Source organism: Brachycentrus maculatus, unplaced genomic scaffold (assembly GCF_059751285.1).
Source record: "Brachycentrus maculatus isolate JH-2025_06_01 unplaced genomic scaffold, ASM5975128v1 h1tg000017l, whole genome shotgun sequence".
Taxonomy (NCBI): Eukaryota; Metazoa; Arthropoda; class Insecta; order Trichoptera; family Brachycentridae; genus Brachycentrus; species Brachycentrus maculatus.
This window is the reverse complement of record NW_028280771.1, coordinates 581,866-606,511: the sequence shown is the minus strand read 5'-3', so window position 1 is coordinate 606,511 and position 24,646 is coordinate 581,866. Positions and strand designations below refer to the sequence as shown.

At 33.9% G+C, this 24,646-nt stretch overlaps 1 protein-coding gene across 7 annotated transcripts in view; it reads left to right on the top strand.

The window, feature by feature from the left end:
• Positions 1 to 926: 926 nt before the first annotated feature.
• Positions 927 to 24,646, top strand: part of Hipk (Homeodomain interacting protein kinase) — a 162,813-nt gene continuing 139,093 nt past the window's right edge. For 4 of the 7 annotated variants that reach the window (XM_088266385.1, XM_088266354.1, XM_088266380.1 and 1 more), the window contains exon 1: positions 927 to 1,284. The gene's annotated coding sequence lies outside the window, so the exon portion shown is untranslated. The remainder of the gene's footprint in view (positions 1,285 to 24,646) is intronic. The other 3 variants (XM_088266393.1, XM_088266363.1, XM_088266371.1) reach the window with 2 other exon arrangements.

The window sequence follows — 24,646 nt, the reverse complement described above, 5'->3', positions numbered from 1 at the left end:
TCTTAAGTGTAAGTCGACGTTAGCGGGACCGGATATAACACGCACAGAAAAATATTTAATTTTTTTAAATTGTTTTATTACTTGCGAACATATGTTTTTATAATTGCCAGATTCTTATTTTATGAACATCTTAGATTTGGTAAATATTTTACAGCTTTAACGCTAACTTGTTTTCTCACCTATTAATCTGTTAAAAAATAATGATAAATAAAACGAATATTAATAATAAAATTAATAATCTGAACACAAAAATATAATTATGCCAATATTAAATCAGATACTTAAATTTAAAAATAAAAATGTTTTGCCTAAAAAATTTATCTGTTATCAAACAAAGAAGAACAAACACAAAAACCAACATATAGGATGATGGTGAATTTAAATAGATCGATTTTATAGAATGCATTTAAAATATAAAAGATAAGAAGAAATTACAGTATGCCAATACGTATAACGGCAAATAACTTACATTCGCTGCTTTCATATAATTGTTTTTCAAACCTTTTTTTTACAAAGTTGGGACATATTTTAAACACAGATTACGATATATGTTTGGAAGCTTAAAAAATAAAACTCCGTGATTAATTACATGGGAAAATAACGTTTAATCTGAAAAAGATACATTGGTTTGAATTTACATTCACATTAATAATCCCTTAATCCGAAACCTTCAATAAATACCTGTCAAATTTAATATATTTATCATTATATATTACAATTTAAAAAAATACGATTTTTAACCAACCCGTACTTCTTGTTCAAGATGTTAAATTATTTATTCAAACATAAAACTTGAAATTAGTATTTACAATAGTTGTACAAGGAATATTTCATTTACCCCGAAATTAAAAAATATATAAATAAAATTTCGGGAACAGAATTGTCGGTGATGTGGCAACACATCCATTTCGAAATCGCTTCGTGGAGTTGTTTCGCTCGGCAGCGCTTCGTGGCAGAATCGAGCACTAGACGCGAGCAGCCGCGAGTCCGACGGTGTACGTGAGATATCTCGTGTCGTGTGCGTGTGAAATCAAATATAGTGAAAAATGTCGGAAAAGTGTATTTAATGTGTTTAGTTCTAAGTGTGAATGCATAAATCAAGTGCAAACATGTTTCCAAAAACATTTTGTCGTTTAGTTATATAACGGGTATGACGCAGTGGTAAATACTTTTTGGCACGGTAACTTTCAAGATGGCTGTATTTTGAAGGACCCTTTGTCCGATGGTTGCTTTCGTATTCAGTATGATAGTGAAGTCTTCGGCAAAGACGTTGATGCGTGAGAGGTAAGTCCGACATTTGCGCACATTCCTCATTACTCGATATGTCTCCATATTGCGTACGGCTTGTGCCACGCTAGGTCGAAATTAGACCGAAGACAGTTGTTATGGTCCGACTGGCATACAATTTCTTCAATCTGGACGCCGTTTCTAAATATATTTCTCTGTAAACAGATCCATACGCTTCTCTAAATATAGAACTGGTCTTCAAAATATGGTAACAAAACATTAATTGAGAATTCGCGTCACGTACGCCAATTTGACAGGTGAGTCCGATATATGAATGCGTGGGGTTTCAAGGCATTGTTTACGTATAGTTCAAACGTCATTGCTAGAGGTCATAGGTTAGAAATATCACAGTTATTCTCGGATCATAAAAATATATAATAAAGAAGCAATAACAATTAATTCCATTTATTTAATGAAGCTGTTTTACATTATTATTCTTATTTGTTGTTTGTTCATATGCAGCGCCTCCTGAATACTCGCAATGCCTTGCTGCAAGATAGATTTGGCAACTACGGACGTATTCAGTCACTATGACAACCATAGCACTGGACGATTTTTTTACAATGTTTCTTCGATTGAAAATAAATACCTCGTTATAAAGCAATGTTTATAATATGTGATTGTAGATCTTTTTATTCTATTTTATGTATCAAAAAAGTTGTAATTCAGACATTATTTTATTTAAATTACCTCTCAATCTTAATAATGATTTCATTCAAACCCTTGTCCACACCCGATAGTGCATAGGGCACTGCGTCATACAAACGCAGTTTTATCTTGATCGTAAGCATATGAAGGAAATGCGATCAGCCCTCTCCCTCAGATATCAGTCCAGGGTAATATTGAATAAATATTAGAGTGAAGAAATCAATTATATTTATTTGACCCCTCCCTGGGAATCGAACCCGGGATCTCCAGTACGGTAGCGAGCTCACCATTGCACTGCGACGGCGGACAATATTATATATACACATGAGGGTTGAATTTTAACAGATATTTTTTCTAAATAGCACAATATAATGAACCAACAACTGTATGATTTTTTCCACTTTTATTTTATTTGCCCAGTGACCGGGTTTCGTCGTTACCGATATCATAAGATTGGTGATGTCGGTAACGACGAAACCTGGTCACCGGTCAAATAAAATAAAAGTGGAAAAAACCATAAATAAAAGTTGTTTTATTATATACGTAAAATCCAGTTTCACCCAGAAATGTCAGTACTAAACTTAAATTCACTAAATAGCAGTATTTTTTTTCTTTTTCCTTTTGTTTCCACCCTGCTCATATATACAAGGTAAATCCACAGATAAGGGATTCTTGTACATTTACTGCAGTGCTTTCAACAATACACTGTGTGGAAAAAAAGGTAGAAAAAATAGCAGTATTGCGTGCATTATTTTCTATCACATTACCTAAACATGTTCAAAGTTTGACCGATTTACGAAAAGTCTAAACGAATAATAGATTAACTGGATTATCAACCCCTGTATACTATTCTAATCCATTAAAACTCGTAATATTCCGTAGTAAATTACGAGCGTAAACAAGGGTAGTATACTGAAGGGGAGGGTCTGCCTTTTATTTTTGTTTGATCTTTTCGTCAAAGGTCAACCTTCAGAATAGTCCCGTACACCAACTGCTTGAGTCAATTTAGGTGTTGTGTGTACGGATCACTCATTGTATGACAGAATTAAAAACGAAGATATAAGAAAGGAATGTAAGGCTGAACAAGCGATATTTGAGAACATTGGGAAGAGTTCTTTAAGGTGGTATGGACACGAGGAGCTAATGGATAACGAGAGAATGACTAAGAAAATATATGTGGCGAATATGAGCGGGAGCATAGAACGGAACGGCCGAAAAAGATCTGATCAAAGCCTAAAATCTGGTGGTGCAAAAGTCTGCGTATGTATGTACAGATGGATGGATGTGAAGGAGGCGAGGAGTGTGTGTCAGGACAGAATATTGTGGCGTTCCATCCTCTCTGCCTACCCCTGCGGGGAAACGGCGTGATGGTAGTAGTATAGTGTAATAGTAGTAGTGTACGGATCATTTCGAAGACCGGGTTTACCAATAGCACATGGCGCCACGTTCGCCAAGATCGGGTTCGGTTTGCGTCCGATATAGGAGGCGCTGGCATATCGCTTTCTCGCGTCTATTTTCGAAGGAGCACGTTCGCGTTATTTTTTATGTCGATGTTTTTAATTGCGTCTGTTACCCAATATGTATTTTTTTAGTTGCACTTTATTCGTGGCGCGGTGCCAACAACACCTTTCACCTCAACATATCTACGTAAATACATTCAAATTTAGGCATTATACGAGTTGGAACGAATAAACATCGGTCATATAAGATGCCTCGTCTAAAATGCTTAAAAATCATATATTGTTTTTTTAACTGTTCTGTGTAGTGTAATTATACAAGTCTCTGTTCCATTCCGAAAAAACGTTCAGTTTGATAAAATTTTGAAAAAGTAAAAAAATCAATGCCTTCAATGTATTTTATTTATTGTTTCGGCATTCACTTTGTGGTAAGACATGATGAAATTGTAAAAGAAAAGCACTTGTTTTTTTACCACTTGAGTTTATTTTATTATGACGACTAGTTTCGGAAGCTATGCTTCCATCTTGAATTTTATTTGAACAGCAACCGGGTTTCGTCGTAACCGACATCATCATAGTCGATGATGTTGATGATGATGACCAGTCAATCCATTTCTAACACATAATTATATCAAATCATGCCTAAAACCTATCCCATAACTTACATGTAATTATTATTACAATACAATACTTGAACTCATTCAATTTAAATTAATTAAGTCAGAATAATTATAAAATAATCGTGGTTTTCAACTCCAGCCTTGTTGTGTATAAAACAATTTTATCTAACCTCACACCAGTCTGATGATGCCCGTTACGACGAAACCCGGTTGCTGATCAAATAAAATTCATGTGGAATAAATTACATGGTTGTTATTTTATTCTATATATCAGTGTTCCGCAAACTTTTTCTATTCAAGGGACACCTACCAAATTAAGAATTTTCTGAGTTGCATATTTACCATATTATGATAACATATTTAACATATTATGTTTAATGCGAAATGTGAGCCTAGTTAACTGAGCACAGGCAATCAAAATTTGGAGCAATTGTGTTATTTTCACAAAATTACACTTTTTTCCGCGGCTCACCAACCAATCACCACGATACACCAGTGTGCCGCGGCACACACTTAGCGGAACAATGCTATATCGCTCACTCCTTTCAAGAACGTCATAAATCAAAAATCGCCAATTTTGAGTTGTGCATGTTTTCGGAATGCCCAGAAAATGTACTATATCCCAGCAAAAGCGGCATATTTTTTACTTAATATTTACCCACTACAGGACAGAAAAAGATGTTTTTGCATTTTGAAGAAAAGGTATTGTTTAATTATTAATTTAAATATACTAAATATTTTTCAAATGCAGATAAAACCTTCAGGTTTTACTTAAAAAGATCTGTTGCACAGTAAAAAGTTCAATAAGCGGCTTGATATTTATTTTTAATACATTGTATTATATTTTTAAACTTTAAAAAACGTTCTCCTGAAAAATCGTTTTTTTTTTATTTATGACGTTCTTGAAAGGAGTGCGCGATATATAACTCCTATGATTGGAGATAATCCAGATTTGTGATCAAGCTGGACACACTCAAAATGTTGTGAAAATTTTAATCCTTGAACGGAGTTTTGCGACGTTGTGTAGGTACTATGTACAATATATGTACCACTGCATACTAGATAGATAATATTGCGTTATGCACGCCCCGTCTGGCTGCTCTCGTGACCTTCAGACGGGCGACACACGAATGTGTAACCCAACGTTACGCCAAGGTCAAAGAGACGCTCGAATTGTCTGCGAATAAGGAATATTTACGCAGAAATCCAATTCACTTTGCCAAAGTATTTCCATTCTAAAACCTGTCTGTCTGGGATGTTATTGCAACTGGAAATAACGTTTAAAATTAAAACCCTCCCTAAATTCCTGACTTTATTACTCAGACTTTAAGTAAAAAAAAAACCTCCCTGAATTTCTCATTTGAATTCTGGAACTTTTAGTAGACGAGATGTCTACATATTTTAAAGCGGTGAATTTTAATTTAACACTCTCCTTATCATTCATCGCTCACTTTGTGTAATACCACTTTAATAAACACTAATTCGTGACAACCGGTTTCGGAATAATCATTCCATCATCGGGTCATTAAAATGAAATTATTACAATCTGAAATTTATACTAAAAGAAATTTTTGAAAGAGATAATATTTCTTAATAAAATGAAATTAAAACTTACTTTTCTCCATCCGTTTTCGGCAAGAACCTTGTTATCTTCAGGGATGGCCTTTGCTGGGCATTTTTATAAAACATCATAAAATTGTTTTTTTTCGTCGGCCACACGTCGCTTTTTCCTCACCTGCGCAACATCTTTTGAAATCACGTTAGTGATTAAAAATATTAAAACAAACTTCAAACTACAACCAGATGTGAGAAGAAAACACACATTGTATTTGTATGGTAATAAACATTTTTATCAATTTTTACAGTCAAAATTATTAAATAGGACACATAAATCGAACAATATCACCAATTTTATTTTAAATAAAACCAATTTATCAATGGCCACTAATGAGTTTCTTTTCACCAGAATATATGCATATCATGTAAGTACAGAAACTTGATTGGTTTTCATAACTTAAATATGATTTAAAATATATTCTGAAGGACTTGTATTTAATATATACATTCGTCATACATGACCGCGGGCTGCGGGTTGGTCACCCTTGTTTTAGATCGTCCTTCCTGCCAGACTTCGGTAATCTCTGAATTCGATGTTTAGTTTGTAGAGCGACGTATACTTATCAGTACACTTTTATCGCCTTTTTCATATAGATAGATGTGTACTTAGATTAGATACGGTTTGAATGGAAAAAATGTTTAGTAGAAACTCTACTTCTATTCATAATATTTTTATCGTTAGTTTCGGAAGAGAAGAAGTGGTCTATTGTGTCGCCTATAAAATGTAGATAGGATAAACAAGTGTGCAAATCCAATAAATTTAAGAAAATCAATGAATTTAAATTGTTGATGATCGAGGAGAACTTGGCATGATTAAGTATTTCAAATACTTGAAAGGGGTCAGGTCAGGAGTCGGAATGATCGGCGGGTATGTATGAGGAGATGCATGAATGTGGAAGAGGCAAAGATTGTTTTCAAAGACAGATTGGCGTGGCGTTCTATTCTCTCTGCCTACCCCTGCGGGGAAGCAAAAACAAAAAGCAAAAAAAAGTCTGATTTTGTATCTAAGTTTTACTTGGTAAACTAAAATATAGAAACAATATTTTTTAACTTTACTTTCGTTAAAAATATACGTACCTACATTCATTAATCATTTGTATTGTTAATGATATTTAAATTGTTTTTTGACTGAGAAGTGAAAGTGTATGTTGGCAGCGATGTTGCCGCGCAAGACACATCTCGAGAACATTTCGTTCGTAGCCATGTCTGGCCTCGTCGAATGAGACGAGGAAAAGAGACTGATGTCGGTTTCATCGCGATAGATGATATACAACGGTATATTGTACACATCTGATAGCTAAATTTAAAAAAAATATCCTGGATATTTGCCTTTAAGCTTAGAAAGTTAGATTTTTACCTTATTGACTTATGGATTTTTTACCTCATTGGTTGTAGATAAAGAGTGAGGAAAAAGTTGAATTTGTGTACACCGCCCGTGGGTATGTTTTAGCGTATGGTATTTACTTTAAGGTCCAATATACGATGGATCGCAACTTAATTTTCTCTAAATCCAGGTGAAATGTGACGTAATTGAATTTTTGCTTAATATGCCTTTTAAGTATTGAAAAAATTAGTTATTCTTCGAAATAAATATATGGTTTTGAAAAGAAAAGAGTTGTTCAAAAGTTGAGTTAAATAATTATATGAAAATAGTTTTTCAATATACTATAATATAAGTCCGCCTCCGTAGTGTAATGGTCAGCACGCTCGGCTACCGTTCTGGAGGTCTCGGGTTCGATTCCCAAGGGGGGTAAAATAAATATAAGTGATTTATTCACTGTAATATTTATTCAATACTACCATGGACTGGTACCTGAAGCGGAGGCCTGATCACCTTTCCTTCATGTGTAAACGATCAAGATAACACTGCATTTATATGACACAGTGCCCTATGCATCATTGGGGTGCGGATAAGGGTTTTATTATTATTATTATTATAGTTTTCAAAACTAGTTATGTAATTGCAGCCATCCAGGGTATCCGAAAAATTCAAATGAAATTTTCATTCGATTCAAAACTATTTAAGCATTAACAATCACAGAACGATGAAAAAGCTCTTATTTATATTATACATATAATATAATTATAAAAAAGGCAAAATTCCTATTTAAATGAATATAAGTACTCACATATTTTTATTATTATTATTTTCCTAAATATAACTGTACAAATAATTTATCTGCATTTCGGGTGTTTATGCATAGCCTGTGTTGAGCCGAAATATTTACGTGCTAATATATTCTGACAGCAAAATTGTGCGCGGAATCACGTGTAGCTGCTAGCGCGGCCGGTTGCGTTCTGAATTTGAACGATTGATATTGCAGCCTTAATTTAGTATTCAGCTAGTTTGTACTCGCATATTATCCATTGATACGATCTGTGAAAAGTTTGGAGAAAGGAATTCTGTCTTCAAAAGATTTGCGATAAAAATTCTCCGTCGAAAGATCCATTGTTTTTAAATCGCCCACATGCGACGCTAATATGTAGACGGCACCGAAGAACACTGATAATGGCCGACAGCCTGACACACATTCATACCTCATACATCTCCACTCTCCGCAGCGTCAGATGACCCGACACAATCAATGTACCGTTGCTTTGCGCCGGTGGTACTCCATTAAAAAACATCCGACAATGACACGCCAAAATAATGAAGCGTTCATTAGCAAAAAAATATTCAGCGTATTCAAACAAACGACTGAAATTTATCACGAAACGTTCAGTGAGTCCTCTACTTACGCGATTAATTCGTTACGAAGGTTTTTTTGTTAGTCTAAAATCGAAAAATTTATTGAATAAATGTTTTTTTTTTGATATAACGCTTACTCTTTTCACAAACGTCATATATCAAAAATCGTCAATTTTCAGTTGTGCACGTTTTCGGAATGCCCGGAAAATGTACTATATTCCAACAAAAGCGCCATATTTTAAACTCAATATTTACCCGCTACAGGGAAGAAAGTGTTGTTTTTGCATTTTGAAGAAATGGTATTGTTCAATTTGTTTTTAAATATATTAAATGTTTTTTAAATGGAGAAAAAACCTTCAGGTTTTACCTAAAAATATCTGTTGCACGGTTGCAAGTTCAATAAGTGGCTTGATATTTATTTTTAATACATTTTACTATATTTTTTAACTTTTAACGATCTTCTGAAAAATCAAGTTTTTTATCAACAAAAAAGTTTATGTAAATAAACGATTGAGATTTTTTATCGCGTAAGTACGAATTCACGTAAGTCGAAATCACGTAAGTAGAGGACTTATTGTATCCACTTTAGCGTTCTGTACGTGTGTTGCCGGTTTATTTAGGCAAATTTATTTCATTCTGTATTTTTCATGCTGAATAATTTAATAGTTTGGGCTTTAATGAAACAAAGCTATTTATCATGAGAGCGTTTGTGTATACAATATTCTAACGATCGCGGATTATACAGGATGGTGCAAAATTAATCACCCTATCATAAGATGTTATAATTTTTGCAAATGGCGTCGTACGTCAATCATATTTGACATTTGTGAACTAGACAGCTGCAGTTTTCAAACGAATTCAGGGAGGCGCAAAATTAAACACTTAACTGACGAATTTCGGAGAAAAAATTTGCCGGTGCAAGAAATCGTCACCAGCAAGTCGAAACAAGACTGTCCGAACACCGCTCGGGTTATACAATAAAAACAAATGGGTCGATATTTGACTCTGGAAAAGCAGGACAGACGAGTCAGAATACGAGTTACCCGAGCAGTGCTCGGGCTCGTCAAATGCAATACAAACTCCTTGCCCGAGTCACGCTCGGGTTAATTAGGGAACTTGTCAATTGTCCAATTTTGCATATAAATATTTTTTTTTTAAATAAAAAAAATTGAGTGATGGAAATCTTTATTTGGACCTATACATTTTTTTGTTTTATATAAAAGATGATATGCGTCAAGTGTGGCTGCCGCCAGTGTTTATACACATTTGTGCCCGTTTTATCGATTTGTCTGTATACTGCAGCTGTCTAGTTCACAAATTTCAAATATGATCGACGTACGACGCCGTTTGCAAAATTAAAATCAGTTTCGATACGGTGATTAATTTTGCGCCACCCTGTATATCGCTATGATGTAGGAATGTTTGAAAATCTTGTCCAGACGTAATATTAATGCGCCTACCTTGCTTTCTCATTCTGGCGCCATACAAATATCTATGCTGTACAAATAACTATGCATCGATGCCACCATATATAATGTTTTATTAACTCTATGTTATTTGGATTAAACGGTTTTTCCTTATGTGGCTGTATGAACACTTTTTTTACTGGATGGTCTAACGTAATTGAATATTTATTTATTTATTTCAAAACATATTACACACATAAGTCATATATACATATAATATTCCCGATGAGTTATTTCTATTTCTCATTTTGGGACATGGGATTAAGGTTAACAAGACTGGAACACAAATAATGAAGTAATATTTTTTTTAAATAACCACAACTAATACTAATACATGGCAATAATAATACATTATAACAATAACAATAATAATACTAATACATAAAAACAATAAACAGGTATAATAAATAGGCATAAGAAGCATATTTGAAAGAAATAAATGAGAAAAACATAAGGTAAGAAGCATATTAGAATACACAAATGATTAGTTCTTACATGCCTCTTTCTATGAATGATTCAACGTCTAAGAAACCTAATCGTCTATTCGTACTCAAATTTCTTCTCTTCTGATTTTTCCATCTATTTTGTACAATATATACATAAATTAAAAATACTAGTTGCCTAGAATGACTTATCGGCTACTTTGCCGACTAGTCGGTATTCGTCGTCGATTAGTCGACATAGCAGTTAATTTTAAAAAAAAATCTAAGAATAGTTTCCACTTTCCTGATTATAAATGTACCGTCTAGATGGCTAAGATGACTAACCACGCGTTTCTGTGGCTAAGTCCGATTAAATGGAAAAGATAGAATATAAAAAATATACATTTTTAATATGTATGATTTCACAATGCTTGTGAAGCAATGAAGATATCAAAAATCTATGAAACAGCAATTAAAAACATTGAAAATGCTATGTGTGACAGCAGCTGTCAAGAAACACGCTGTCCGACACGAGCATTGTTAAGCATTGCGTATGTTATTACGTTCAACAGATGGCGCTGCCACTGTGGTAAAAAAAAATGTTAAAAAATATCTGTCCCAGGTAATTGGACCGTCATTTGTGAACGAATGATTTAGAAATATTGTTGGTTCAATAAATAAATAGTATTTTTAAAATTGATTCGTCATTCTCATCGATGTATGTGAGAGAGCAACTGTTATAAAAATATCGTGTTCATATCTTCGCACACTCCCCCGCATTGCAGCGGATAGTGGAGGCGATAAATTATCCTAAAAATATATTAATTTCTTATTCTAATTTATCGTTGGTCGAATCCTTTCTGACGCACACAGATGGCTCGCAAATTATTATCCCACCGGACTGTTCTCTATTTTCGTGCAATATAAATCAATATTGACTTTGGCATCGACCTTCGGTAAATTCACGAAAGAAAATATTTTTTCGGTCAATATTTGGATAACCTTTACCCTGTACAAGAAATTGGTTATTAGTTATTGACGATAAGCCCGGCCAATACGGTTTGGAAATACTCGAATGGCAATTTGACTTTTTTATATCATACTAGCTGTACCCGGCCACGCCTTGCTCTGGCTTAGGCTGGTTAAATTTAAATAGATGGCAAATATTTTTTTGCAGAAAATTTTGTATTATTTACAAAAAAATACTTAAATTTCATACTATTCCTGTGAGCCTAAGCAGCTCATAATTAGAGGTGACTTGGTGGGTCTCTGCAAAAAAAGTTAATTGTGTGAATTTGAAATGAATGTACATATATATCGCTCACTCATTTCAACAACGTCATATTTCAAAAAACTTGATTTTTCAGGAAATCGTTTTTAACGTTTAAGAATATAATGAAATTTATTAAAAATAAATAGCAAGCCACTTATTGAACTTTTTACTGTGCAACAGATCTTTTCAGGTAAAACCTGAAGGTTTTTTCTCCATTTCAAAAATATATAGTATATTTAAAAAAAAAAACAATACCTTTTCTTCCAAATTCAAAAACAACACTTTCTGCCCTGTAGTGGGTAAATATTATGTTAAAAATATGCCGCTTTTGCTGAGATATAGTAATTTTTCTGGGCATTCCGAAAACTTGCACACCTTGAAAATTTACGATCTTTGATATATCGCTCACTCCATTCAACAACGTCATTATAAATGGAGAAAAAACATTCAGGTTTTACATGAAAAGATCTGTTGCACAGTAAAAGTTCAAAAAGCTAATAAATGATATTTGATATTTATTTTTAATACATTTTATTATATTTTTAAACTTTAAAAACGATCTCCTGAAAAATCAAGTTTTTTGATAAATGACGTTGTTGAAAGGAGTGGGCGATATATGTTTACATGTATGTATTTAACAAATAAATGTTAATAAAAAATAAATTTAAAAAATGTAAACTGACGTATGTGCGCGTAATTTGGGCAAAATAAAACAGTAAACAAATATAAGAAAACACTTCCTGTTGCCAATGACGTCCGACCTTTTGCCGACAACCGAAGTCCCAGTGTTAATAGGATTTACATATCGCCGGCTTAAAAAGTATAACTGGTTTCTACCTATGGAAGCCTTAGGATTTAGTAGTTTTACTCCAGTGAGCTTATGTATTTTCGACCCAACGCTAAAATGTATGCGAAGTGACAGAGACTGTTATTTTGACTGTAATCACAACATACGCGTAGAAGAATATGGAACTCTGGTTATTTACAGGGCTTAAGACCATGACAGGTAGATTACTTCTTACCTACATGTTGTCGAACCTATTAGTCGGATATCCGTTTGTATATATTTTTAAATATATATTTTAATTATGAATCGTGTAAGGATACAATTTATTGGCGGTTCTCGAAATTTAGTTTCCCAATCACACATTTTCTTTTTTTGTTGATATCTCAACATGAATGAAGAAGAACATATATATCTAGGTATTTACGGGGTTTACGACCGTCATAGGCTGGTTAAAGCGATCACTTTATACACGTATAACATTCACTATTCTATCAATGATTGACAACCACACTATTCCGATTTCGGAAGTTGCATTTTATCCTTTGATTGACACCTTTCACATACAAGTTCTCAACTCCATCTATGGTTAGGTTGAGTAAGTTTTTTTTATTATTTAACTGAGACCTTCATATAATGCATGTAAGATTCTTCGTCGTAAGCCCTGTAAATATCCAGACTGACATGTTCTTCTTTATCTATGTTAAAATGTCAATATAAATTTCTGCTAAATGGACAAATTCAAATTTGAGAACAAAGATTTGGACACACTCAACACGTTGTGAGACTGTTACGGTCGGCGGAGCAAATACTAGAGTCGCGGGTTTGAGTTCTGCCAATTTCAAAGTACCGAAGCGAAACCCAGAGTTGGGAAAAGAATGGTGAAAGCAGACTGAATGCTGTCGGCGTACGATCTCTTGGACGTATGCGCAGCAGGCTGTTGCATAATAGATGTTCAAATGGTGAAATATGGAAATAATGCATGGCTGAGAACAAGCATTGTCCACAATATAAAGAAAGGTGTCTTAACACGTTCTGTGCGCCGAACACGGCTCCCGTGTTCATAGAAATATTCTGCCACGCGTTGACGGGAGTCGTGTTGAAGAAAGATAAGGATTCGTAGCCGGTTTTATGTGTTTTGAAAACACGAAGGAATACACTTATTTTATGATGTTTAAATATGAAGTAGAAGATTTTGAACAAAATTGGGTTTTCATAAATTCCCGTTGTATGATATTATTTTATATGCATTGAACGTGTTAAGATGGTTTTGGCATATGCACCGAATGAATGATGAACGAACGGTAAAACATATTCACCATGCGTTTGTGACTGGAAGTAGAAGCACGGGATGGCCGAAGAAGACATGGCAGTATCACCTGATCCTCTTATGTTACGAGTGTCGGAATGGTGTCCATGCGTGACGTCGATACATACTCGTACAACAGATGTGGAAACGCTGAAGCACATTGCAAAGACAGGTTTGTTTGGCGATCTAATTATCGGAGTACCTTTGGTTGGATAGTGTGTTGGGGATTTATTCAGGGTTATGCAATTCTTTTAAATGAATATTTTGTTTTTTATTCAACAATAAGTTTAAAAGTCATACATTTATATTGAGAGTAAAATGATCATTTATATAATATCTTACAATTAATTGTTTTATTACGAAATAAGTTACAAAAATACTTAAGGCCAAGTATTCGTTGAGACGCAACTTGATTTTCTCCAAATCCAGGTTTACAAACATTTTACGAAATTGATTTTTTTCTTAAAACACCGTTTCCACATTGAAAAAATAAGTTTTTCTTCGAAATAATTATATGGTTTTGAAATAAAAACAGTTGAAAAAATATATAAAAATATTTTTAAAAAATCTAAAAAGAAATTTCAAAAAATAACACACGCGCAGCCATGAGCGCGGCTAAGAGCATTCTGATTTGAACGCTGGAGACAAGCTAAGATCTAGCCCTTAACAGGAACTAGAAAAACAAAGTTCATAAGTATATAAAAAAATTGTTTCTTCGAAAAGTAATATGATAGTTAGCTAGAGCATTGTCCCGCAATGTATGTGCCGCGGCACACTGGTGAACCGTGGTGATTAGTTGCGTGTGCCACGGAAAAAGTCTAGTTTTGTGAAAATAACACAATTGCTCCAAATTTTGATTGCCTGTGCTCAGTTAAGTGGGCTCACATTTCGCATCAAACAAAATATGTTTAATATGTTTCCATAAAATGGTAAATATGCACCTCTAAATTTCTTAATTTGGTAGGTGAAGGAAAAGTTCGCGGAACACTGAGCTAGAGTACCGAAAGTCGATATATCAGATTTTGGTAACCAAAGGGTTAAATAGTTATAATGATGAACGTTTCAGTACATAGGGTATCGGTATATAATTCAACACATTGCAGTATCAGTCGCCGCTAGGTTCATCGCTCTCATTTCCAATAAATGTGACTTACTCGCCGGCGTGATCGAATGCAAATCGAAGCGCTGGATGTCGGAACAGTAGGCGCCCAGCTGTCTTAATTTGAATGTACAAACAGAATGTCGAATAACAATCTGCCCCGGATTTTCAGTGTGATTCAATTTCACCGCTATATAATAAATAAATAAATAAATAATGAAGACAAAAGGGTTAACAAACATAAATTGACGGTCTCAATTTCCGCGTATGTCAACATCTTGAAACTAACGACTTTACATGAGAGCCGGTATAGAGGGTGTACGTCAAAGCCGGAAGTCCGTTATACAAAAATAGGTTTAAAATAAATTTAGAAAAAAAACCTTATTTTCAAAAAATATTAGCACTGTATTAAGATATAGATTTGGCGTTTTATTTGTAGAATTCCATTTTAATTTATGTATTAAATGTTAAATCAAACACTAATTTAGGTTGTATTTTACACTTTAAAAAAATACATAAATATCAATTTCGTGACAATTGTTTCGCCTAGTTATGGCATTTTCAAACGAATATGTCTTGAACATTAGTTTTGTGTTTTTTTTTCAACAATGAAATACAACTTGGTAGACAAAAATACGTGTTTGATTAAACATTTAATACTGTAACATTTTGAGTGTGTCCAAATACTTGTTCACAAAATCTGGATTATCTCCAATTACAGGAGTTATTTTCATATTATTTTTTTTTTTTTTTCAAAAAATAATATGAAAATAACTCCTGTAATTGGAGATAATCCAGATTTTGTGAACAAGTATTTGGACACACTCAAAATGTTGTAAATAAATTATCTGGTCAAATTATAAGCTTAATAATAAAAATGAAAATGGTATTTTCTGGCGTTTCTCATGTGTGTGATTATAATCCGGGATTCGGATCTCACATACTAATATAAGAGTTTCTGCTTAATAAAAAGCTTCTTTACATCTCACCAATAGATGTCTCTAGTGAAGTTTTAGTGATTCATGAACAAGGTTTCTAAATTGGTTCATATATATAGAACTTCCAAGAATTTGAGTAGTGTGGTTGTCAATAATGGGTAGAATTGGTGAATGTTACACGTGTGTAAAGTGATCACTCAAACCAGCCTATGACGGTCGTAAGCCCCGTAAATGCCCAGACTTCCATATTCTTCTTCATCTTTGATGAGATGTCAAAAAATAATATGAAAATAACTCCTGTAATTGGAGATAATCCAGATTTTGTGAACAAGTATTTGGACACACTCAAAATGTTGTAAATAAATTATCTGGTCAAATTATAAGCTTAATAATAAAAATGAAAATGGTATTTTCTGGCGTTTCTCATGTGTGTGATTATAATCCGGGATTCGGATCTCACATACTAATATAAGAGTTTCTGCTTAATAAAAAGCTTCTTTACATCTCACCAATAGATGTCTCTAGTGAAGTTTTAGTGATTCATGAACAAGGTTTCTAAATTGGTTCATATATATAGAACTTCCAAGAATTTGAGTAGTGTGGTTGTCAATAATGGGTAGAATTGGTGAATGTTACACGTGTGTAAAGTGATCACTCAAACCAGCCTATGACGGTCGTAAGCCCCGTAAATGCCCAGACTTCCATATTCTTCTTCATCTTTGATGAGATGTCAAAAAATAATATTTAATACTGTATTTAGATATAAATAAACAGTTCTTCTTCATCTTCAAACCCTTATCCGCACCCCAATGGTGCATAGGGCACTGCATCATATGAACGCAGAGAGTGAAAAATCACATATTTATTTGACCCCACCCTGGGAATCGAATCCGGGATCTCCAGTGGGGTAGCCGAGAGTTACGGAGGTGGACAAATTTTAAAAACATAAACCCCCTAAAACTTTCTTCGATAACGCGGGACTTGTCTCAACGTTGTAGTGGGGTTTACCGGTATAATAGGTAAAATAAAAATTGCTTCTCTTTCCGTCAAAAATTATCAGTTCATTTCTAAGTGTGTACGGCTGTCCAAACTTAAAACACGGTAAGGGACATTTTTGTAGTACGTTTTTTTGCATTTTTGGACTAAGTAGATTCTACTAAATGTCCCTTACTGTGTTTTGAGTTTGGACAGCCGTGTAGTTTCGTCGATTCGTTTCACTTGAGATTTTAAACACGAGATGTTTTCTTGTATTCGCCTTCATAATTATCGACTTCTTCTTATAGGGAACAATGGTTTCCTTTGGTTCAGACCAAAATGGTTCGTCAGGCTGTCGTACCCGGAATACACCTGCATTATTATGATGACATCACTTATTATACCTACCTGTCTTCCTTCGCAAGCCGACGCTCGAAACACAATACGTTCTTACCGAAATAAGGGCGACTATCGTTTCATCGGCTACCAGAAATCTAGCACGTGTTTCAGGCTATTGAGTTCCTGATTACATATTTCGCTCACTCCTTTCAACAACGTCATAAATCAAAAAAACTTGATATCGCAGGAGATCGTTTTTAATGTTTAAAAATATAATACAATGTATAAAAAAATCAATATCAAGCCACTTATGGAACCTTTTACTGGGCAACAGATCTTTTTAGGTAAAACCTGAATGTTTTTTCTCCTTTTGAAAAATCAAGTGTTTTATTATTATTATTTTTTTACCTAAACAAGTAAAACCATGTTTTTTCTCAACATTTTTACCCCAATAGCAGCGCCATCTGTTAAACGTAATAGCTACTCACGCGGCACTTTATATTGGTCATGGCGGACAGTGTGCTTCTTGACATGTAGGTTCTAACAAAAAATCAAAATTTATACTCACATTATGTATTTATTGTAAATATACTAGAAATTGTTTACTTTGCCAACTCGCTGATGGTGTTTTCTAATATTTTTTTAAAGCGGTTTTTTTAGCCATGTAGTCGGCTATGTATTCGATTGATTGGCTCAGCCGACTGAAACCGACTAGTCAGTACATCTCTAATACTGTACGAGGTCGCTGATCCAACGGCTTAGCCCTGAAAATGAAAACCGCTCGGCGGATCACCGCTTTGCTTGCAAAACTACCTAATGTTACCAATAGATTTATCGCATTTTTATCGATTGTTGCCCGGTATGATCGATAATCCTGAAATTATCTGGAACATTGGACTGTATGTTCCCGATAGTTACCTAAGACAGCATCGACATAGATTGTTTTACATTTCAATACACAGGACCAACCTGCCGATGGTTATGCCTGTAGGAAGAGCTACCGCTATGTTGAACAATATCTCATTGGATATCGATCTGTTCCATGTGTCTGAAGGAGTTTTCCGAAGCGGGATTCTTCTACACCTTTAGCAATAGTTCTTGCATATATTCTATTTTAATGTAGACGTTTAAAAAATGTATAGTTTGTAATGTATATATTAATTGAAATAAATAAAATGAATCGAATTGAATTGAATAGAAAGAATTATTATTAGTATTATTTTCATATTATTTTTGACACCTCATCAAAGATGAAGAAGAATATGGAAGTCTGGGCATTTACGGGGCTGACGACCGTCATAGGCTGGTTTAAGTGATCACTTTACACACGTGTAACATTCACCAATTCTACCCATTATTGACAACCACACTACTCAAATTCTTGGAAGTTCTGTATATATGAACCAATTTAGAAACCTTGTTCTTGAATCACTAGAACTTCACTAGAGACATCTATTGGTGAGATGTAAAGATGTATTTGGACACACTCAAAATGTTGTAAAGTATTATTTTCATTTATATATACTGATGAAAACCGCGATAATACCGTATTCGGGTAATGAAAATCATGTTCCTTTGATACATTTTATGTATGTCTCCATATTGCGATGACAGGAGTGTCTCACATGTCGTGTCGTTTATTTTATCCCCACACTCGGAGTAGCGGGGCGCGGTTATGATTAATGGCCCTTTTGGACCCCCGCGTTGGAACAGTAAATAATAGTGTAATCAGGGCATTAACAATTTTCCTTTAGGTACGTAGCTGTATCACGTTGTATTGTCGCAAAAATGTGCTTGATCAGCCCTGGACTCGTCTAAAACGAAGTCTTTTTATTTATTTATTAGTTTTACTGCAGTCTGTATCTCCATGACGGGCAAATCGCTCACTCCTTTCAAGAACGTCATAAATAAAAAAACTTGATTTTTCAGGAGAACGTTTTTAAAGTTTAAAAATATAATACAATGTATTAAAAATTAATATCAAGCCACTTATTGAACTTTTTACTGTGCAACAGATCTTTTTAAGTAAACCTGAAGGTTTTTTCTGCATTTGAAAAATATTTAGTATATTTAAAAAATAATTAAACAATACATTTTCTTCAAAATGCAAAAATGACACTTTCTGCCTGTAGCAGGTAAATATTAAGTTAAAAATATGCCGCTTTTGCTGGGATATAGTACATTTTCTAGGCATTCCGAAAACATGCACAACTCAAAATTTGCGATTTTTGATTTATGACGTTCTTGAAAGGAGTGAGCGAAATGTATACATGGAATAAATTACACAAAAAAAATACCAAACTTTTTTTTCCTGCATCTTGTTTTTATACCAATATAAAATCTCTAAAAAAATAAAAATAAAAGAAAGGAATGTAAGGCTAGTGTTAATTGAAAATATCAACCCATTGGACGCGTAAATCGACTAAAGTCGCCCGAATTTTTTTCTCCTTTCGACGCGTAAATCGACTATAGTCCATGGCTTTTACAAGCCATAGACATGGCTTAAACAAATAAAAGGCAATGAACGGAATTTAAAGAATACTTTATTTTTTATGGAAAATTTGCATTATTCAAATCAACTTTCATTTTTTTCTTAACGCGTTCAAGAAGATTTCTTTAAGCTGGTATGGACATGTGGAGCGAATGGATAACGAGAGAGTGACTAAGAAAGTATATGTGGCGAATGCGAGCGGGAGAACAAACGAGGACGGCCGAAAAAGACTTGGCACGATCAGATAAATCAGAACAATCCGAACCTAAAATCTGGTGGTGTCAAAAGGCTGCGTAATCGGAGGGCATGTATGACTAGATGTATGTGTGTGAAGGAAGCGAGGAGTGTATGTCAGGACAGGAGAGTGTGGCTTTCCATCCTCTGCCTACCCCTGCAGGGAAACGGCGTGATAGTAGTAGTAGTATTAGTATGTAAAATTTAACCAAAAACAGAGGCAATTTTGTAATTATGTGTATATGTATTATATGTGGTTTCTTTCAACGTAATTTCACTGTGAGACCCATGTAAAACATGCTTAAAAATCGACAACCCTAAGCAGCAGTGTTATTTTAAAAAAATATCGAATATCTTATTCGTTGTGAAATTTCAATTAAAATGACCTATATTTTGACCTATACAAGTATTTGTGCTATTGTTATAATTTGTTTTGAGAATGTCAATGTGATGTGACAACTTATGATGAAATACGATAAATGAATAAATATTAAAATGCATATTGATAATTATTATAGTGGTAAGGTCGATTATTTTCTTTGCTTTTCTTATACAGTTAAATAATTATTTATTCATAAAATTAATAATGGAATAACTAATGTATTTCTCACACATCGCTCACTCCTTTCAAAAATGTCATAAATCAAAAAACTTGATTTTTCAGGAGAACGTTTTTAAAGTTTAAAAATATAATACAAGGTTTATTTTTTTACAAAAATGTTAATAAAATTAGTATATAACCACTCACCGAGATTTTTACGTCTACCGGTTTCGAGACGTACCCGTCTCTTCGTCAGGACAATCACTAACACAGCATGCAAACAATACTACCCTTCACCACCATAGCACCATTTACACACTCAAAACTACACAAAATGTCTAACACATGCGATTTTTGGTCGACCCGAAGACCAACATGCACTATAGTTTTCAATACAGACATGCGTTACGAGCCGAGGTTAAACGTATATTAGAATTAGACTAGGAATCGAATCTATTTATATACTTGTAGGATGAGAGGAGTGGGGGGGGTTCGAATTGGATATTGACGAATCGTGTTTAGTCCATTGTTTGATTCGACATCGATTAAACACGATTCGTCAATATCCAATTCGAACCCTTCATCTATCTCCCTCTCATCCTACAAGTATATAAATAGATTCGATTCCTAGTCTAATTCTAATATACGTTTAACCTCGGCTCGTAACGCATGTCTGTATTGAAAACTATAGTGCATGTTGGTCTTCGGGTCGACCAAAAATCGCATGTGTTAGACATTTTGTGTAGTTTTGAGTGTGTAAATGGTGCTATGGTGGTGAAGGGTAGTATTGTTTGCATGCTGTGTTAGTGATTGTCCTGACGAAGAGACGGGTACGTCTCGAAACCGGTAGACGTAAAAATCTCGGTGAGTGGTTATATACTAATTTTATTAACATTTTTGTAAAAAAATAAATAAGTAAAAATGACTAACCACAAAGTAAATGCTTTAAATATTAATAATATTGAGAATATAATACAAGGTATTAAAAAAAATATATCAAGCCACTTATTGAACTTTTTATTGTGCAGCAGATCTTTTTAGGTAAAACCTGAAGATTTTTTCTACATTTAAAAAGTATTTAAGTAGTATATTTAAAAAAATAATTAAACAATACCTTTTATTCAAAATGCAAAAACAACACTTTCTGCCATGTAGCGGGTAAATATTAAGTTTAAAATATGCCGCTATTACTGGCATAAAGTACATTTTCTGGGTATTCCGAAAACATGCACAACTGAAAATTGACGGTTTTTGGTTTACGACGTTCTTGAAAGGAGTGAGCGATAATGCTTATAGTGGTACAAGTATGAAGATAAAAGACTTTACGAGGGCGTTGCTAACTTATAAAATGCAATTATAAGAATCATTCATTAGTATTCAGCATAGAACGTAAATTATTGCACAGTTCTGTATGCATTTCCATGCCTCGCGCCTTCTAGTTTTCTCTCGGATTAGAAAATTTTATTTAGTGCTCTTATTGTGTAAATCACATAGGTTACTTCTTACATGTTGTCGAATCTATTAGACGGATATCCGTTTGTATATATTTTTAAATATATATTTTAATTATGATTTGTTTAAGGATACAATTAAATGTCGTTTGTCGAAATTTTGTTTCCCAGTCACACATTTTTTTTTTGACATCTCAACATAAATGAAGAAGAAAATGGATGTCTAGGCATTTACGGGGCTGACGGCCGTCATCGGCTGGTTTAAAAGATCACTTTGCACACGTGTAACATTCACCAATTCTACCCATGATTGACCACCACGATTTCGAAACATTGTACAAGAATCACTAGAATTTTCACTAGAGATATCTATTGATGAGATGAAGAAGCTTTTTTACTGAGCAGAAACTCTTGTTCATTTTATTCTTTATTAATAACATCCCTTTAAAAATGTATGTATCTACTCGTGTCCCTCAAGTTTTTATACCTCAATTTTAAGATTATTTATTATATCACACACTGGATTATTCACCCTACGGATGAGATGTCAATATTATAAGTATCTCAACTTGATATGAAGCATATATCGTTCCTCGTTATATGAAAAATGGAAGTCTGAATCCCTGGACGGTCGTAAACTTTAACGTTACGTTACACAAGTGTATAAAGTGATCGCTTAAGCCAGCCAAATGCCAGGACGAAAGCCCTGGGATGCTAGATCCATCTTCTGTCGTATAAAGAGGAACTATAGATGCTCCATATCAAGTTGAGATACCTATGGTATTTTTATTCCTCTTTTTTCTGATACCAGTATTTATACAATAAATTTCACGCTACGTATATTTTGATTTCCCTTTGATTTATCTGAGCCGTGGGACCATAAAAGTGAGAGGCTTACTCATGCGACATTTTAAACCATAATTTCTTGTGTAACGCTTTTTTGGCGTTAAAATCAGTTGTGCCTATAGAAAATACGAAATAATAGAATAAAGTAGAAGCTGGAGAATGACATTTCGTAAATATTGTACGTAGGTACTTTGAAAACGGCCGTCGGAGTTACGACATTCGGTTTGAAACTAGGGATGACCTAACTGCAAAATGGCATTTAAAACATTTTCTATTCTTTATTGATAATAAAGTGAAAATTCTTAACAAAATGTTAAGTAATTTTTAAATATTTTTTTAATCATCGTTGTTCGTGTTTTTACCCAATATAATTAAGTATGACATTAAAAAAAACACAAAAAAATATGAGTTATAAGCAAAAGAGATTAGTCTCTTTATTGGAGAGAACAGCGTAACTTAATATTAGATTGTCTGACGCAGAAATGTCTAGCAAATTAATGAAATTATTTTTAAAAATCTTGAAAGTATATTAAATAATAATAGTAATAAAAAATGCCTATAAGGCGCTGAATGAAAAGGAATTTTTGAAATAGTGAAAATGTATGAATATGAAAAGTATGATATGTATAAAGTAATGTAGAGCAATCTTGAAGGATCAAAGGACATGAAAAAATGGGTTTTATTATCACAAGTTGAAATGTGGAAGAGTTCCTCTTTACCTTGAATTATTTTCTAATCGGCCACAGTCAAAAATCCCCAAATTCTAACACTGTAGATAAAAACGAAGGACCAAATATTTTGATTTATAATATTAGAAGACCGAGAAGAATAGGCGCAATAATACGGCGGCTCCACTTTCCCCCCTTCAGACACAGCGGATTGACGACGTTTTTCTTCAAAATATATATATATATATATATATATATATATATATATATATATATATATATATATATATATATATATATATATATATATATATATACTACTACTACTACTACTACTACCATCACGCCGTTTCCCCGCAGGGGTAGGCAGAGAGGATGGAACGCCACACTCTTCTGTCCTGACATACACTCCTAGCCTCCTTCACATCCATACATCTAGTCATACATGCCCTCCGATTACGCAGACTTTTGACACCGCCAGATTTTAGGTTCTGATTGATCTGATCGTGCCAAGTCTTTTTCGGTCGTCCACGTTCTGTTTTCCCTCTCACATTCGCCACATATATTTTCTTAGTCATTCTCTCGCTATCCATTCGCTCCACATGTCCATACCACCGCAAAGAGCTCTTTCTAATCTTTTCAATTATTCCTCGTTCAGCCTTACATTCCTTTCTTATATCGTCGTTTTTAAATGCGAAACATCGTATAGCGAGAATCGCCGTTGCCTGTTCGGCTAGTGGCTAGTCCAATTGTCTGGGTATCAATTACTATAAAGATTGTTTTTACGCCCTCGATATGTGTACAGACTACACACACGAATAAATTATCTATGAAGTTTAGCGGCCGACCAATGGCGAGGGAAGGCCAATTGAACGGGGTAGATTTTGGATGACGGGAAGACATACTGAAAATAGTTTGAGTAATCTGTGATGCCGTCCTGTCTAGGGGACATAATTGATTTATTTGAATTAATAATTCAGTGACCGCCACGCCGTTTCTCCACAAGGTTGAACAGCCACTAATATAATGAAGTGTCGGGTTGTGGACTCTCGTGTCAGAGTTTCTGGGTTCGAACCCACTTTACCAAAATTTGATATATACTTCTAAGAATGAGCCGCTTAGGCTTACAGAAATAGTATGAAATTGAAGAATTTTTGTGAATAATAATAACACGAATTTTTCTCTAAAATAACAATAAAAATATAATAAAACGTAATAGTTAACCATTAGTCACATCTCTAGCTCAAAATTTGAATGGGTTCATTCAACTGGCACAAAATTTTGCTCAATGTTGAAAGCTGACTCCACCCCAAGCAACCAGAAAGAAGATTTAAGCATGTACAATGTGGTGTTGTTACGCTTTTCTTCTCTTTTTATAAAAAAAGTATAAAAAAAATACAATGGTACTTCTCACTTCATGATCATACGTTTTGTAATGTTTATGAGAACACCATTAATTTGTCGTTATTACTAACTTGATTCTTGCCTTACG